The sequence below is a fragment of the Grampus griseus genome, assembly GCF_964374135.1.
Source record: "Grampus griseus genome assembly, chromosome: 9".
Lineage (NCBI taxonomy): Eukaryota > Metazoa > Chordata > Mammalia > Artiodactyla > Delphinidae > Grampus > Grampus griseus.
In genome coordinates this window covers 33,421,245-33,440,397 of record NC_139003.1, presented here as the reverse complement: position 1 = coordinate 33,440,397, position 19,153 = coordinate 33,421,245, and the positions used below count along the sequence as shown (strand labels likewise).

General features: G+C 34.3%; 1 protein-coding gene across 1 annotated transcript in view; it reads right to left on the bottom strand.

Moving 5' to 3' along the window:
* The window catches only part of TFEC (transcription factor EC), a gene marked incomplete at its 5' end in the record, with an annotated part of 76,506 nt that extends 57,802 nt beyond the window's left edge, over nucleotides 1–18,704 (bottom strand). The window contains one exon of the mRNA XM_082661575.1: nucleotides 18,596–18,704. The remainder of the gene's footprint in view (nucleotides 1–18,595) is intronic.
* Between the last annotated feature and the right edge of the window lie 449 nt (nucleotides 18,705–19,153).

Here is a 19,153-nt window from a genome sequence, read left to right as displayed (position 1 = left end):
TTGTATCATATCTTCTTAAATATTGCTACAAATCATATAAATACTTTTAAACATAATTCATATATATGCATATATATGATAGCCTCTTTAAAAAGTTACCTTTTTATAGAGAAACCATAAGATAATCATAAAAGCCCTCAGCTAATTCTTTTAACATTCACTCAGCAAACATTTAATGAGAGTTTGTTCTTTGTTAACGCCAGTCCCAAGGGAAAGTCATTCCTCTCCAGAAAGCAGGTCTATGATCCATGTGTCACCATCCACCTGGAGATCACTTATCTAAACTGAGGGCACAGAACCTGGGAGGAGATGAAACACCCTCTGGGTACTGGCCTTTTGAAATTCAAAACTAAAAAGTCGTGGCAAACATCACACAAGCAATCATCTGAATAATAAGACATTTTATCACCATTAATTTGACTAGCCAAACAAATCAATCAGGCAAATATGGGCACCTACTTAATGAGTGTGTTTAGATTATCTGCAAAAAGAGAAACAGAAATATTTTCAGCAAGAAAAATATTTATTCTATACATATTTACTATGTAGTGATAGTAAATAAAAACACATGCACTACCGCTAAACACACACACACATACACATACAGGCAGGTGTATACACACAGCCCCATCAAAAAGCAAGACAGACAATCCCATTCACTACAACATGACAACCCTCATTTAATTTTGTTAATTTTGTACTAAGGTTGAAATTAATAAATGAAGTAAAAGCTTGGACTTCACAAGTGAGTAATAGGTAACTATTAATTATGTTCCTAGTAGCAGAGGTATATAAGAAGAAATCTATTTTGGGGGGCTTATGAATCTACTACCTCATAGATACCTACTCATAAAAGCCACATGATGTTTGTTAATATTCTGTAGCAAAGATTAATAACTCGTTTCTTCAAATCTTACTTTCTTCACAGCAGTCTTTGGATATGATATACCCATAAATCTCATCCTGACTAAACCTAAAATTATACAGTCGAGCTTGTCTGATTGAGATATAACTACTGAACAAAGTAGGGCCGGGTTCATCAAAAGTTTTACTTAGGTTTCTGAATAACTGTCAGCATATTTCAGCGGAGCATTATATAATCCAAAGCTATTTAATGGATAATAATATAAAATGTGATTGTAACATATTCCTTCAGTCCCTATCACTTGAATTTGGATAATTCCAATGGTGTGTCTTTAGAAGAGATCCACACTTAAGAGACTTTAAAGAGGCATGAATATTATTAAGCGTAGTTTTCCTAATTCGATAGTGTTCTAGAAGTAAAAATGCTTGCACTCTATGAGCACTTATATTATTACTGTAAAGACTAAGCTTCCCTTACAACTCCATCTATCTCCATTTATACTTGCATTGATTTGATTTGTTTATGTTAGTATCTCAGGAAAATTACCATTTTATATCTTTAAAAGAATTAGAACTAATGCCAGAAATAACTGTGGTTTATTTAGTCTGATCTGTTTTATAAGTGTATGTGTATATAGAAATATAGAGCCATAAATAGCAACTAAGAATCACAGCAGACACTGACCACTTCCCACTGACTTCAAAATTACAGAGCAGCCATGTACACACTAAAGTCAACCGGCAATATCATCAATAACGAAAATAAGTTAATATGAAAAATGCAGATAACTTAAGCCATAATACTTTAAAATATATTTGACAATGCATTCTCAGGCTTAGTATTCATTAATTCTATAAATATTTTTGAGTGCCACTACACATCAGGTTTTATGCAACTGTGATAAGCTCTGGGGATATAATTATGAACAAAATAGACATAACCCAGTCTTCAAAGAGTTCACAGTCTACTAGGAGAAATAGATAATTAAAATATAATTATAACACAATGTGATAAACCCTGTGAAAGTAAAAGGTGTCACAAAATCAAGCAGAAAGACCTAGATAAAATGGGAAAGAGTCATTCAAATGACAGTTTCTGCTATTAATTTCACTGATTCATTCACTTAATAGATATGTGTGTGCCTATATATATATATACTGGCTACTATATATAGTAGTAGCCAGTTGTGTGGGTAACAATGATGAATAAAGTGAAACATGGTCCCTTTCCCCATGCAGCTTATGGACATGTGGAAGAGACAGATTTTAATCTAATAATCACACAAATGACTGTAAATTTTCAAGTGTAACAAGTGATAGGCAGGAGAGATAACACATGACTAGGAGCCTGTAGAAAAAGATTATCTAGACAGAAGTTAGGGACAACTTTCCTAAAGAAGGGATGATAGGGCTGGATCTGGAGGATGAGTAGGAAATAAAGAGAGGAAGAGTAGAAAAAACATTTAGAGAGATAAAGCAGCATATGTGAAGACCCTGGTGGGAAGAAACAAGATGAAAAAAATGCACTGAAAGGAGATGATAGGACTAGAGCAGAGTGTGGTATGAGGCTGGGGAGGCCAGTAGGGCCAATTCATGCAATTTTTCGGTATACAAAGATGTCTTACTTTCTTTATCATAAGAAAAGGGGCAGTAGCAGTTCAGCGGGATGAATTTTAGAGAGGTAAAATGAGAGAGTCTAGGAAAGAAAAAAGGGCTGCTTGAACTAGGGTCATGTGATAAGGGTTGCATAGTCACATGGAAACAAGTAGATGGATTCAAGAGATGTTTAGAAATGGATTAAGAAATGACACCTGAGGTTTCTGGCTTAAGTGACTAAATAGTTAGTGATGGCTTTCACAGAGAAGACTAGGTTTTTTGAGGGGGACAGAGAATTATAAGGTCAGTTTTGAACACGTTGAGTTTGTGATGTTTTGCAAGTGTCCAAGAAGGTATGTGAAGTAGGCAGCTGCATTTATGGGTATGGAATTCAGAGGTAAGGTATGGACTCTGGATAAAATTTACATAACATCTACACTGAGGTGATAACTGAGATGATCGTTGGAGGACGTACAGAATAGAAGATGAGAGGACCTAGTGCCAAAGATGGTTAACTCCCATGTTCTAACTACACATAGGGAAATCTATTCCGATTCTAAAGTTTATTTTTCCCTTTGGCTCCATTGATTTTTTTTCTCACATTTTGCAAAATGCTTATTTGAAGTTTGTGTGTGTTACATTGTCAGGTAAATCCTCCTTAATTAATAGTTAGTTTGCCCTATTTCTAAAATTATGCATTCAACCTTTTGATGTAGATACAGCCCTATTTTCCTAGTCCAATTGCATTACAATTCTATCAGTCCTCTACCTCTTAACTGCAATTCCAAAATCCAAAAAGCTCTGAAAGTAGGAGTTTTCTTCTTTTCTTTTTATGTTTGACACAAACCCAATTGGTGGCAAAATCAAACTTGAAATGAAGTAAGGTTAGTTAAAGTCTTTCTTTATCCTACTTACAGTAGATATTCACATGTACTGTTGCAGGTATATTAATGTGTTTGATTATGGGATGCTGTCTTGGACTGCTGCAGGGTATCAAGGAATATGTACCATATTACCTTTCAAAATTTAAAGTATTGATAATTTTGAAACACATCTAGCCCTAGGTTTTTAAATAATAAATTTTGTACCTTTTCTTGTTTATTGAGTGAACAGCCTATAGAAAGGACTATGCTATATACTTTGCATATATTATCTTATTTAATCCTACAATATCATAAATAAATACTCAATTGGGCCTCCACAATTATTTTCTAAAACTTCAGTACAATATTTAACTGCATTTTGTTTTCAGAAATTATAGAGTATCAAAAATTAAATTAAAATTGAGCATATTCTCTCTTGGAGAAATAACAAGATGAAGAAATGTCCTTTCCAATTCAACAAACCAGTTGAATGAATGAATGATGTATTCTTCCTTTAATAAGAAAGAATTGTCCAGTTGTAACATTATACTTTGATATTATTAGACATATTTATGTTTAGTGCTTTGGCTGTATTTAAGTAAGTTAATACTACAGTTTATATTCTTTTTAGAAGCTTCTCATACAATTAAATTGTTTCCTGTAAATGTGGAAATATACAAGCTAATTATTTAAGCTAGATTCAGTAAAAACTCTTAACTTCTTTAAAAAAAAATTTATCTAAGGGCATTAAGACTTAAACATTAATATTTATTAATAAGACTTTTATAAAACAAAAGACATTTTGCTTCAGAAATCAACAATTGTGTTTAAATGATGACTTATACTTCACAGTTACTTTCAACTTAAAACAAAGCTCTCATGTAATGCTTAAATGTACTATTTTTCATCTTCCGTATAGTGACTTTTTGATATCATTTTCATTATGAAGTTGTGAATGTTCTTTCAAGGATGCAGAGAATAAAGGAGAAACAATACTGACTTCTTCAAAAGGTCATATTTCAAATATCTTGGAAAGTCATCAATGTTTTTTTAAAAAAAATTTTACACATTCTAAAATAGATCCAAAGCCATAAATAGGAATATCTGGGACAAACTTCCATATAATACTTTTCATCTCTTGTATCATTATGCTGCAAATACATTACATTTTTAATTTTTAGTATATCTTAATGGTAAGATTTGGGATAATATCAATATATTGTCGACTTATGCAGACCTTATAAAAGAAATTCATAGGCCACTTAATGCAGGTAAATTTATAACAAATTTATGTATTTTGTAAGAATAAAAGGATCATAAATGTTTATTCCTAAAAAAGAAAATCTAAACAATTCAAATTGGTTTATATTACCTTAGACTTGAAAACTTTTTATATCCCTTATCTACTTTATGAGTTGATATATGGTCATCAATTAATGAAGTCATTTTTATCATAATAAAATGTCATCATTAGAACTGCAGTATTATAGTGTAACCATTTTCTAAAAAATATGATTGGGGCATTTTAGGTAGTTAAATATTAAAATAATCTAATTGAAAATGAGACTTTAAAATTATTCATTTTGATTGGCAAACGGCAGAAAATGGCTTTGTTTCATAAGTACATTTTATCACTCAATTTTCGTAGATATTACTAGTATTTCTGGAGAAAAAAAAAAGTAAAATTTATCTTGTCTTTGTTTTACCTAACTAGTACATATAATTACTTTTGGTTCTCTATGTTTTAAAGGCACCTGTTACTACATTTACATAAATCAAACTCCTCAAGTAATTGTGCCCTCATGTACGAAAGGCCTTCAGTTACAAAGTTGCAGTTTTACTTTCCACTTATCCCTGAAGAATAATGTTCCTTTAGAATCAAAAAAATATATTGCCATTTTAATTTTTTTATGGTTATGGAAAGTATATAGCCATGAAACATCAATTTGTTGAGAAGATTGATCACAGGACCTCATGGACTAGTTGAAAGCCCCAGAATGCAAGATAATAGTAGCCACAGTCACAAGTTGAATCAAACACTCCAACGATTTAAGTAAAGACTTTTATCCTCATTTTAGAGATGAAGAAACTGAAGCTCAAACAGGTTATCAGACTCGCTTACAATCACACAGGAAGAAAAGTGAATTTGACTTCTTGTCTTTTGAGTACAAGGAGGGTATTCTTTCAATTGCAAGTTATTTATTATCAGTGCACAAGAATAGTAAAACTCCAGGCCCTGCAATTAGAAAAAAATATGTCCCATATCTGTATACAAATATGAATCAATTGACTCTACTCTGTAGTGGAAAAACCTTTGGGGTTGCTTCCCCATTATTAGTTGAGTTTGGCTTGATTCACTTTTGATTTTGTATTATTTTGTGTTTCACTTCATCTATGTTGTAACCACCTTATGGTGCAAGACCTGGGTTTTCCATACAAGTGGGGTAATGCTATAATTGAAAGCTACCATCAGAAAATATGAACTCTAGATAAGTGTTTCCTTTTTTAAGATGCTTTCTCCACTTTAGTCTCTAGATCTATGTATTAAATATACACTATTCTGAAGAGTATTAGCCTCCTTACCCATGAGAAATTTTATTTCCCTTATATCATTTTACTGTTACCTTTCCCAAAAACCTTTTACTCCTTTTCACAAGGGTGGATGGGAAGGCAGCAGGTGGAAAGAGCAGAAAATAATATTAGTTTCAGCTTGGCTTATTCTAAATAAATATCATGACTATTCTATTCAGTATATTTAAACTTCCTGCTCTCGGGGATAAATTTAAGAAATGAATAACTGCATATAAAAAGTTGGTAAGAGTTGAAATAATAAAGAAGTTCTTTGTAAGAGCTTTCTTTTATGTCAATTACTTTTGAGAAATAAAGAAAAATCAAAGTGCTAGTTAATATTATAGCTTTGGAATATATGGAAAATATTCTTACTGAAACTTCATATATGAGGATACAGGATTCTATTTTCCACACTAATTTGAGCAGACAAACTAAGTAAAACAAAACTTTTTCATTGAAAACAAAAATATATTTGAACATATTTGTTTTAGCCTTTTTAAACTTTTTCCATTTATTTTCAATTATTTTGTGGTAGGTGAAATAATGCCTCCTTCACCAAAGATGTCCACATCTTAATCCCCAGAACCTGTGGATATCTGACCTTACACTATAAAAGAAACTTTGTAGCTGTGATTAAATTAAGGATCTTGAGATGGGGAAATTATCCTGGATTATCTGGATAGGTCCAATGTAACCTCAAGGGAGGGTCCTTATAAAAGAGAGACAGGAGTGTCAGAATTAGACAAAGGAGAGAGATATGACTATGGAAGCAGATGACACAGTTATGAGAATTAAGCCAAAGAATGTGGGCAGCCTCTAGAAGCTAGAAAAGGCAAGGAAACAGATTTTCCCTTAGAAGTTCCAGAAACAAACTAAACCCTGGTGACACTTTGATTTTAGCCCTGTTTAAATGATTTCAGATGTCTATCCTCTAGAATTGTAAGATAATAAATGTGTATTGTTTTAAATCACTAAGTTTGTGGTAATTTTGTTACAGCAGCAATAGGAAACTAATAGGTACTCCTTTTAAATTCTGAGTTTCTCATTCTTGTAGCATTAAGAATCTTGATGATGGCTTCTAGGAAACACCCTGCCTGGAAATTCTAGTGCTATGGGATTTCCTCATCATAGCTGAAGTCATTTGAGGAAAATCCTACAGAGTTCAGTTCCCCAAATCTCATGTCTTTAATTAAGCTCTCAATGTTATTAAAATGCTCCAATAGCAGAAGTTATAAAGACAAAATGTTCTTTCCTACCCCCTTCCTCCCTTCCTTTCTTCCTCAGTATGATCTGAATAAAGTGTAGGTGAGGACAAATGAAAATAGAAAACTAGGCAGAAGCCAGCTCATAAAGAGAAATAAATACAACCTTAAGCTTTGTGCTTATAGCCCTGATGTCCCATGTAAGACTTTTAGCAGGACAGTAATATGATCAACTATTATTTCAGAAATATCCCTTAGGCAACAATATGGAAACTGAATTATTGAAAGACCAAGGCACAAAGAAAACAATTAGGAGTGTTTAGTAATATTCCAGGAGAGAAGAATAGAAGGCCCAAGCTAAGGCAATAGTATTTGATATTAAAAAGATAGGTTAAATATTACCCATAATATAGAGGATAAAAATTTTAAAATATGTACAGGATTTCTGATTCGTTTATACATGTGGTGAAGGGGAAGATTCACATATGATGAAGTGGTGGAGAAGATGGCATTTATCAAAATAAAGAATAAAAGTGGAGGCAAAAGATTAGAAGGAAAGATGATAACTTCAGTATTGGACATAATGAAGTCAGAGTGGCTGTGAAACATCCAACAGGGATGCCTAGTCAACAGCTAGATGTGTGGATTTAGAGAAACAGATATGGTGGCCAGCTTAGAACAAATCACTGAATCAGGGTTTTAGTTAAAATCACACAGGACAAAGAATTAGAATTAAAAAGACAAAATCCAGGTAAAGAACTCTGAGGAATATCAACATGTAATGGGCAGAAAAGACTAAAGAAATCTCAAGAAAGTATAATGAAAATTAGGACAGAATGATATAACAAAGCCAAAGTAGGATAGAATTTCAAGGAAAAAGTGGTTAACAGAGTCAAATAGCACAGGGATGAGGAAATAGAAAGAGCAGGAGATATTGCTGGCAGATTGGGAAATAACTGGGTCACTGGTGACCCTCAGGAGAATGATCTCAGGGACACAGTGAGAATAGAAGTCAGCCTGCAGGGACAGGAGGGACATTGCAAATTGTAAATGAGGAGACCTCGGGGCTTAGCACTAGGCACTTCTACTCTCTCTCCACACTCTCCCCAAAGAGGGTCTCATCTCTTCCCCTGGCTTTAAATACCACCAATATGCTAATGATACCCAAATTTGCAATTCTCTTCCAGAACTCTCTATGAAATGGAAACTGGAATGCAGTAACTTGAAAAGTGAATTGGAGATGACACAGGACTCAGCACCAGACACCTTCTTTCTCATGTATGTGGATGATATCGTCTATCCCCTCAGTTATAAATACCAGTTACACACTAACAAAACATAAATCCCAAAGTTTCTCTCTGGGAGGCCGAGGTTTATGTATATTAGATAAATAGATAGATATCTCACAAATATCGCAAAATTTAAAATTTACATGTCCAACCACTTGTGATAATCCTCCCCAAAGCCTGTTTCTCTTCATTCTTCTCCAAATCAGTTAATGGCATAATTATTCATCCAATTTCTCAACTCAGAAACTGAGCAGTCTTCCTTTTGTCCTTCATTTTCCTTTACCCTCATATATAATCTACCCCATCCATTCTAACTCACAAATGGACCTCAAATATAGTCATCTCTATCTCTAACTACCAGAGCTCTAGTACAAGCCACTATCATCCCTTACTGTGACTCTCTCATTACTCATCTCCCAGCCCCCTCCTTTGCTCTCTTCAACCATTCTTCATACACCCTTCAGAATGGACTTTTTAAATCATAAAATGGATTAACCTCTCTCCTGATTAAAAATCTTTCAGTTGCTTCCCATTTCATCTAGAATAAAGTTCAGTTTCCTTATCGTGGCCTATGGATAGGTTGTCCCCCACCTACCTATTCAACTTCATTTTTCATTTGATCCCTTATGATTATGATCCCTTATTTGACCCATTTTTTTGATAAGCTAATTAAGGCTCATGTTAAGCATGTTAACAAAGCAGCACGCAGAGTTAAAATCAATCGAAGTCTGCTCATCTCTATGCTGGTGTTCTCCGGAAAGTATGTTAATAATCATAATGATAATAATGGCATACATTGCCGATAAGTATAGAAAGTTTGCTTTGTGTCAGGCACAGAGCACGGAGTGCTACCCACCATGTCTCATATAATCCTCGCAGAAAGCTGTGAGGTGAGTAGCCTTTCTCCGCACTTTCATGAGAAAGTGGAGATAAAGGATAGGTTGAGGAGCTCTGAAGCAAAGCCTAAGTTCAAAGCCTCACTGGTCTCACTACTGAGTCTTTGTTCCTCATCAGAATTGATTATTAAAATGAAGCTGTTTTCCTTTCAAATTAACCAATATTTTTAAATGATAATACCTAGGGCTGAGGAGGAAACAATGCAATAGGTATCTGTGTGAGTTGCTGCTGGGGAAGTAAATTAGTACATTTGCATAGCTTAAGGAAATAATCCTAGATGTGTAAAAAGCATCAAGATGATCATTGAAACATTATTAACAATGATTCTATAATGTAGAGAAAATATACAATTTAAATATATACCCCAGTGGACTCTCTATAGCATTCTTCAAACGGTGAGATTTAATTTATTTCTCTCTTTTACTCAGGTCAAAGGGCTTTACTGCTAAAGCCACTTAATCGTAAAATGACTAGAAAGCATAAACTTTGAAAGCAAAGTTAAAGTAAGCTTCCTTTCTCTCTATTAATCACAAAATTTTTAAAATAGAATTATATATCAAGTGACTCTAACACAAGAGAAAATATGACTATTAAGCAAGCTATTTTAAGAAAAGTATCATTATTTTAGTCATTACTAACACTCTGGCTTTAAGTTCTATCTAGCCTTACCACTGAACTTTAATAGAAGTACATGAGATAGCATCTAAGTCCTGAACATTTACAAAACATTTCCATGGGAAAAGTTAGAATTTTAGGAGTGTTGAAGAGCAGCACATGAATGTCTTTCAAACAGTAACAGGATATTTCAAAATCTCAACATAAATGTATTAGGATGTTCAACCAGCATAAACCAGACCTTATAAAAATGTGCTTACAGCAGACAATAACCTCATTATGTTCTCCCCATAAAATCCAACACTATAATGTGAGAATAAATCATTCTTTCCATCCTTATAATGTTGTTTATGTCTTGCCCAAAGCTGGAGCTCATTTCAAAGTAAATTTCCTAAAGGAACATAAGGATAGATAGATAGGTATATAGATAGATAGATAGATAGATAGATAGATATAAAGGGGCTTGCTTTGAAAAAGCAGCTCAAATAATAATGTCAACCAGATTCTTTTGCCTCTCATCAAAGGTTTTGTTTTGTTTTTCCTTCTCTCATAAATTCTTCTTAGAAGGACTACTCTTAGTGGTAAGGTCAACTTTGCCTTACCCTAGTCACTAATGACTGAATTGGTAACCTGATATCTGAGAAGTCATTTGCTGTCATAAGTCTATCACCAACGCTTCAGAAGAGTAAGAGAATATAATGCCTTACATTAGGACTTGGCCAAGTTAAGGTAGAGTTTCAATTTTATTAAACTCTATATGTGCATGGGGTGAAATGTGATTGTTTTGTAGCCTATAAATATATTGCCAGTGCTAGCAAGTGGCAAGACATCTATCTCACTCTAGAAAGTCAAATGCTGCAATGTGTCACTTGCAAACTTCTCTCACTGGTCCCAGGAAAATATGTACAGATTTAGAATAAAGTTATTTAAAGTAGATTCTGGTATACACATACTCCAAAGTTAAATTTTCCAGTTAGACTGTCTCCAGTCAATCTGACCACTTCAAGCTGAAGCCGGTCAAATAAGCAGTCACAGTGGGTCAAAAATCTGTCAGAATGGTTTGCTTCACTGGTGATTACTTTTTGACTGACTTGTGCAGTCAAGTTAATCAAAACAGTCAAACCAGCTTTCCCATGTGTACACGGTCTTAGCTCTTCCTGTGTTAGTAGCTGTGCCCTGTTTAAGTATTTGAAAGAGTTTTATTAAGTTACATTGTTTAAGAGAAACAAGTCAAAAAAGTTATGAGCACCTAGTTTGACAATTAGGGCTCCCCTCAGAGCTGGACCTCAGCTTCAGCACTGGGGAGAAAAGGCTCATGGGGCCTGGGAGGCAAGGGCAGGGGCAGACAAGGGAAAAGCACCATGGGAGCAGGAAGAAACCATATGCCCAGCTCCTAACATTTCTTGGTTATAGAGGGCTGATATGTGTTCTGACAAGGGCTGGTTGTACCTTTTGAAATTAAATAGAAACACTTAGAAAGAATCCAAGGAAGGGTTTGGTGACACAGATATCACTGTTAACAACGGTTTTTGATTCTTGGTGCGAAGAGCCATTTCTGTCAGACAAAAGATAAGCTTTAAGAATCCCCTTAATTTAAAAATGAGGGTGAGGACTATTTAATTTCTCAGCTTGCACAAATGACAACCTTGAACTGCAGTCTGATGTTTCCAAAGCAGTGTTAGAGGAGCAGTTAGGATTATAGGGTTTGGAATCAGCCCACCTGGCTTCAAAGCTGGGCTCCTCACTGACAAGTTGTATGACTTTGGACCACGTATTTCCCTCCCCATATGTAAACACTCTTACCTGTTCACTGAGCACAATAATACTGCTTAATTTCCAGAATTGTTCTGATTACTAAATGACTTAATGTGAGTAAAGCACTTTTATTGGGGAAGGTAAGGAAGACTTGCTGTAGTGAGGCATCTGACCAGAAGATGGTCCACCTCAAGTTCACCATAACTGTGAGAGTATCTTATTCAAAGGAAGGATTTTTATAAAGTACTAGACTTCTTTTATACTCGGGTTTTATGTTTTAAGTCATGCCCCAATTAATAGTTTTACCATTTAATATCTTTATCATTTCTAATAATGATGTTAATAGATACATGGCTGATAAGTATATGTGGACATTGAGCTGGGTGCTTTACCTTTACTTTCTTATTTAATATGAAACCCAATGAGGTATATCAGGTTTACACATGAAGAAATGAGTTTACACATGAGTTTCAATCAAATTACATGACCTGTCTGGGATCAAACAGGTGATTATGACAGAGCTGGTTTTGAAACCTAAGTGCCTTGCTTTAAAACCTATGCTCATTCTAATACACCATGTTTCTAAGAACCTACAATGTAATAAATATCTAACTAATAATAACATATTTCTGGTTCTTCCAGCAAAGAAGAGTAGCTGATATTGCAGGTTTGGGACTTCCTAAAGAGCAACATTTGTCTATTGGGCCTCCAAAGGTATTACAAGTAAATCAGAGGAACCAGGAAGATTGAACACTGACCTGGCATATCCAGAGCCCATGTTCTTCCTACTCTCTACACTGCCACTTTGGGTTCCAAAAAAGTACAAAATTTCTGGACGACAAAACTCACAGATTCCAAAGGATTTAGAGCTATAAAGGATTTTAAAGACTGGTTAATTAAGAAAATACAGGTAGAATATCTCATTAATTGAAGATGGCTCAAGAATCAATTAATAGCCTGAAAACTAAGTAATTCTTGTGACATCAAAACTATTTCATGCCAATTTCTTGGGTGATTTTTCAGAGAGTAGTAATCTCAGAGAGTAATGTACCAAAAGTCTAGACTCTGAAGGAGTATGAATGAATGATACCTCTGGGAAGTGCCCAGCCTTCCAGCTAAAACTCAACATAGAGGGTGTAATCCAACATAGAGGTTTAACATCTCAGGAGATTTGCCCTAGGTCAGTTCATCTCTCTGTGATGCCTTATCCTCTAGATGGAAATAAAAGCAGTGAACTCTCTTAAATGTGCCCTATGGTCTGATTAAAGATTGAAAAGGTCTCTAAAAATCCACAGCACTCCCAGGGAAAAATGCTAAATATCATTATCATTATTACACCAAATGCCATAATTTGGTCTCCTCAGATTCCCTTTTTATGTAGATTCCATCAAACTCTGACTTTTGACTTTTTGCCTCTCTGACCAAATCTCCAATGACAAAGCATAGGGAAATGTTGAGGCAATTAGTGGGAAATGGAAGCAATTAATTCCCTTTTTTAGTGGAGACCTGGCCTCTGTGAACCAGTTTAACCAAAAATAATCAATGACCTTTCTCTGACCAAACTGAAGCAAATCTGCTTGATATTTGTCACTGGTTATCCATCTACTGCTTCAACATTAATGAGTCTCTTCACTTTGCCCCTTTCTTTTATGAAATAGAGCCATCTATTCTGGTCCCTTGTTACCTCTGCAACTGCCATTTTCGCAAATTTAATGTAGTCAAAGACCTCGTTATCCATGTATAAGCCTAGGAACCACTTTTAGCAGAGCTGTGATTTCTGATTTCCCCCAACCCTTCTCCCTTGAACTGTTTCCCCTTCTCTGCTATAAAGATGGGATAAAGTAGAACATTTGTTCAAAATGAATAAAGTAGAACAACAAAGATACAGTTTAAGTTTAAAAGTTCCCCAGAAAAGACTACAGAGTTTACTTAGGTCTAAGACCCTTACAGACCTAGATCTAGGTCGCTGCTCCATCACTTACCCACTGGTCACCTTGGAAAAGTTACCTATCCTTCAAAAGCCTCACTTTTCTCAACAATGGCAAGAGCGGACTTGCCTCAAGGGCATGTCAGGCTCAAATGAGGTGATAAAGTCTTTAGTACATGCTGAGAGCCCAATGGATGTTAACTATTATCAACTGTGGAAGAGAAAAGACTATTTCATGTACAATATCTGATTTTGATACTGGTTAAAACTCCTTCTAAGATTACTGCTATCAAGCAGAAGTAATTAACATTCACTGTCTCTCTTTTATCCCTCAATAGAGGACTTAATATTTCAGCTTATGCATTTATTTTATAAATTCTTTCCTTCTCCTAACATATTATAGGATATTTTTGCTTGCTATTTTGTCATTGTTGCTGCTTGTTTTGTCTTTGACAAATACATCTTAAGCAACTGGTTGTGTTACATATTTCACTTGGTGTGTTCAGTGGGGCTGAATCTAAATGAATTCAGATACTACTTAGTACACCAGTATTTCCTATTGAAACAAATAGAAATGAAAATGAACTGGCAATGCAGTTTTAGAAAATATGGAAAAGTAGATGTGACCCATGAAGAAAAGGCAAATTATGCAGAGTTGCTTCATTCTCTACTTCATTTTGCTCTGAGAGCTCTGTCCTAAGGCAGAGTCCTCCAAGGCTATTTTCATAGGAGAGAATATATGAGACAGTAGCCCCTGGTTATGTTCTGTGCTCTAGAAATCTGTCAGAAATGTGAGATCAGGGATCCCATAGGGAGAAGCAGAGAAGTCCTCCCTTTGGGTTGTGACCTTTATTTCCAATCTTAGAGCTCCCATGACCAATCTAAATTTGATATCCTAGGAGCAAATTCAGAACTACTCTTCAAGCACAGGAGACTTTAACACAACCAGACCCCTCTTCCTTCACACTCAGGCCCAGCCCCAGCTGTTCATTCACTCTCCACGCTAGGTACTAATTCAATATAAAATATTCAGCTAACACTCGCACATATACACACACAGCCTTATTTAAAGTCACATGGCAAGTTAGTAGCAAGCTAAAAATGCTGAACTTCTGACTTCCTATTTTACAGTGTGTTCTATCAGCACTAAACAAAGCAACCACAAAGAAATCACTGAATCACTTGCAAATATTTCCTTGGCCCACTGGTTTGGGAGCTAATCCATGTTCAGTTTAAGTGGTTATTTTTACAGTGGAAAATGACACAGTCCACCACCTTTGATTTTCTTATGAAGTAGGTTCTACAATATTTTTAATAAAGAACTTGCCTTCTGTTGTTGCCAGAGGTACAACCACTTTGCAAAGTATTATCCAGAGACATATAATTGTCTTTGCTGTCTTAAAGCAGATACAGGAGCACTCTACAAACAAAATCTAAAACTTATGACTCTGGTCTTTCATCCCACCAATCTGTGTTCCAAATGGCCAGAGATATCCTGCTAAAACACAATCAGAACAAGCTACTCTTGTTAAAACTGTACAACCCTTAAAAGCATAGTTCTTATGGTCTGCCCCCACCTTAACTCTCCAGCTCTTCTTTATGTTATTCCCCACAATGGTTCCAAGCTATAATCAAAGACCCCTGAATGTGCCATGCTTTTCACATCTCTGCTCTGATGGAAAGAGCAAATCATCCATCATGTGAAAAGTGCCTTACATATGTGTAGGACAATCATAAGCTATAGAAGAGGAAAAGTGATTGATTAAATGGAGAGAAACATTTGAGAGATGCCTCTTAGCCTAAGACTAATTAAAGAGAAGCCTAAAAGTTTACCAAACCTTAGAGTCTGATGGTAAAAATGCTACTGACAAAACTTCTGTTACAGACCTCAATAGTTCAGTAAGTTCAAATCTATTTGAATTTGCACAGGATCAAAGGGAGCAGAGAATGTAAACATCCTAGCTGCTGAGGAATTCCCTGCAGACACTAGCTGACAGCATTACCTGTCTATAGAGAGATTTTCAAGGCAAATAGGTACTGGTCTAGATTTTTGGGGAGTGTGGAAAGATGTCTAATAGAATGAGTTTTCACCAATGGAGAAAAAAAGGGATACAGTGAAATGTCTGACTGAACACATAACCCTGGCTCAAATGCTTTTCTGGATGGAAAACCACACAAGGAAGCTAAATATCTTTCAGAACTTAATTGTTCATGTGCATAGAACTTTTGTATTGGAAACATGTTCACAAAACAAGGAATAAAGAAAGGAACAAAGGGAGGGATAGAAGGATTCTCTGGCCCAGTGGAAGAAGCTAGAAAGTGAATCACAATCTGTTCCAGTACACAGGCTGAGGAGGAGTGTTTCAGGAAAGGCAAGAAATGATTTGGAAACACTCTTCCATGGTAACTCTTGGGAATAAACGTAAGGGGATATGGGAATTCGTATTAAACCTCAATCTCTTTCCTAGACTCATTCCTTTCAATTGCCTTTTTTAGTTCTATTTTTGAATTTCACATGTTCTTTCAAATGTGAAGTGATAAAAAGAAAAACAGCAACCGCATGGGCTTTAAGATCATTAGGCTCAACCTCCTGCTGTATTCTGAGAACAATTACAACATTAGAACCTAGGGTTTTCTGTCCTTAACCAATCTGTTCTTAAAATTGTCACCTAAGGAAATTCCACAACCTATCTTACTATCTCACTTTTCAATAATACAGATTCCCCAATTTTCCTAATGTTTAACATAAACTACCTGTAATTCATTCTCATATCATTCTTTTTTGCTGATGAGTAATTGGCCAAGACATCCATGCTCCAATAGCTACAATTTAATGGAATCACAAAATTATCATCAACTAAGTTCTCACAAGCAAAATAATGTCTGACCAATTCTGGTGTATCTCCAAACACCTATACCCTGACCTACAGATTCCTGAACAGGCTGGCAATTCACAACTCTAGAAAATAAGGGATATTTTTGTATGTTAATTTATTGTTACTCATTTTTCTATAAGACTACTGTTAAGCTCTCCCCTCATAGGTTATGTTTTTGAAAACACTTGTGATTCTTACTGTTTTCCTCATACATCCTCTGCTCTATGCCTCACTGACTCTTCTTCCTAATCTTAGTAAATATAATCAGTAAAACCTGAGCAAGAACTACATTTTGCACTATACATTTGTTTTGGGTTTTTTTGCCAAATAGTATAAAATTTGCAATCTGCTATTTGTAAACATCGCTTCTCTGGATCTGCTATCACTCCATTGCTTAATCCAATATTTTTTACTATAAAGAGTTAATTAAATTTTCCTCCATGAAGAATCTGGTATGTCTAGTGAATTTCATTTTATACAATGATTTGTACAAAAATAAAATTGACTTCTATTTATAATTGATTAATAAAGAATTGATGATTATACATCCACTTGTATATTTATTACTTTATCAGTATCCATCATTATTCCTTTGAATCATATTTCACTAGTTTATTTGAAACTATCATGTAAGAATATTTTATTTCTTTCAGTTTCTCCTTTCTAACTATTCAAACCACTGTTTTCAAAATTATTTTCCATTTTCACTGTGTTAGTTACCAGAATTTCTGAAAATGTCACTAATGCTAGACATTTCCATCAGATTTAAATACCTCATAATTATTTTGGCTATCTAAAACTTATAATAAACACTTGTGTCACAGTCATTAAAATTAAGCTGATTTTTAAGGAACTTTTTTCAGTTTGTTTCATTTTTGACATCAGCTCCAACTTCCAGTTCAATAAAATTACTCATACATTGAACTATTCTACTGCTTTGTAATGAAATAGAAATTTTTAAAAAAGTAATGATAATCAAACCAAAGAAATAGACAACATGAAAATTATCTCTATTCCATTTGTTTTATAGCTAAAAAAAGTTTTCATTCTCAAAATGGAGATTACAAAGTTTGGCCTATTTAAGGTAACTTCCACCAAAAACAGTAAAAGATTTAGTATTAATTCCAAAGTTACTTGAAAGTGTAAAGCTACACTCAGATTCATCTAAAATAGAAGTGAAGCAGAATTGTCTGAATAATCTTGATAATGAACTCTATATTCTGTTTCACTTTGCTTTGTTGACACAGTCTCTGAACAGGGAAGAACTGTGAAAGTTATTTTAAATTCTCTTAACTTTAAATGAAGTTTCTAGTAAATAAGTTACTAAAAAGCTACCCAAAATGAATTAAAGATTACCTCAGGTTTATTTTCTTCTCAAAATGTGTATTCCCAATGAAACATTTTAAGATGATACCGAAAGCATGGGATTATAATTCATATAAACAAATATATATAAAATATATTTTTATGTACATATATATATAAACAAATATATATATAATCTTCCAGTCCCTACTACAACTCTGCTAATTATTACAGTTGAAAACTATTACTAATAAACTAATTGAAAACTATTATAATAAAAAGTTATTGCTTTGGGATTTTGACATCTCCTACACAAATTTTTCAGATTCAAATCTCCATAAAAAACAGAATAACTTTTAATGCTGGAAAAATAATATATGCTAAAATACTATCTGGTGTTATTTCTGCTATGAATAGTATGCATATTTTCTTACCTTTAATAGCCAATAAAATATATATTGCTAAAAGTAGAAATTAACATTTACTCATAAAATAACATAAAAGATGCAATAAAATGTTAAATCATGTTCCAATTTAGTAAATATCCAGGAATATTAAACTGGAAGAAGAAATTCCTTTGGTTATCATGAAATAAAACAGTGCTTTCTATATCTTGATTAAAATAAGACATTAATAGATTGAGTTTTAGATATATTTTACCCAAATTACAGCAAATCATAGCTCAACTACTCTAATATCCTGATATCCAGTGATCATGCAAGATGAAACTATAATTATCAGCAAGTCACACATATCAAAGTAAAATAGGTATTGATTAGACTTGTCTTTCACAGTTTAAAGTACAGAAAATTAACTTGCCAGTTTAGTTACCTACCAGCAATGACTGGATTCTATCAGTGTTATCACCTTTACAAACAGCACCAAATTATAATCCCTCTTCCCATAACATAAGCACCATGCCACAGGAGACAACCAAAGTAAACGTCCTGATCATGAATAATGAATAGTTTGGACTGGTTGGAATCCACTTAGTTGAGGAAAGAGAAAAGAGAAGTGGCTCATTAGGGCATTTCCTGAACCTTGGTTGGAATTTCAGTTAAGGAAGAAGAAATGACACAGCAGTTTCATGTACGGGGACTTCCTTTCTTTATGTGAAATATGCTACCAATTTGAGAAATAGCACTCCAACAAAAGTACTCCACAGTAATGTGACCACAGTAAAAGCTCTAGTTGATCCCATTATTGCCCCATAATCAACATTTCTTCCCAGAATAAACACAAGCAGTAAATGGTTGTTATCAAAATGGACTAAGGTCCCACATTTATTGCGACGTGTCAAGTCTCACACTTAACGTTTCTTCAAAAAGCTGACCTGCACCAACTTTCAGTTTTTAAGAATTGCAGTTTTGTTAAGAGTGTTAACAGATTTTGA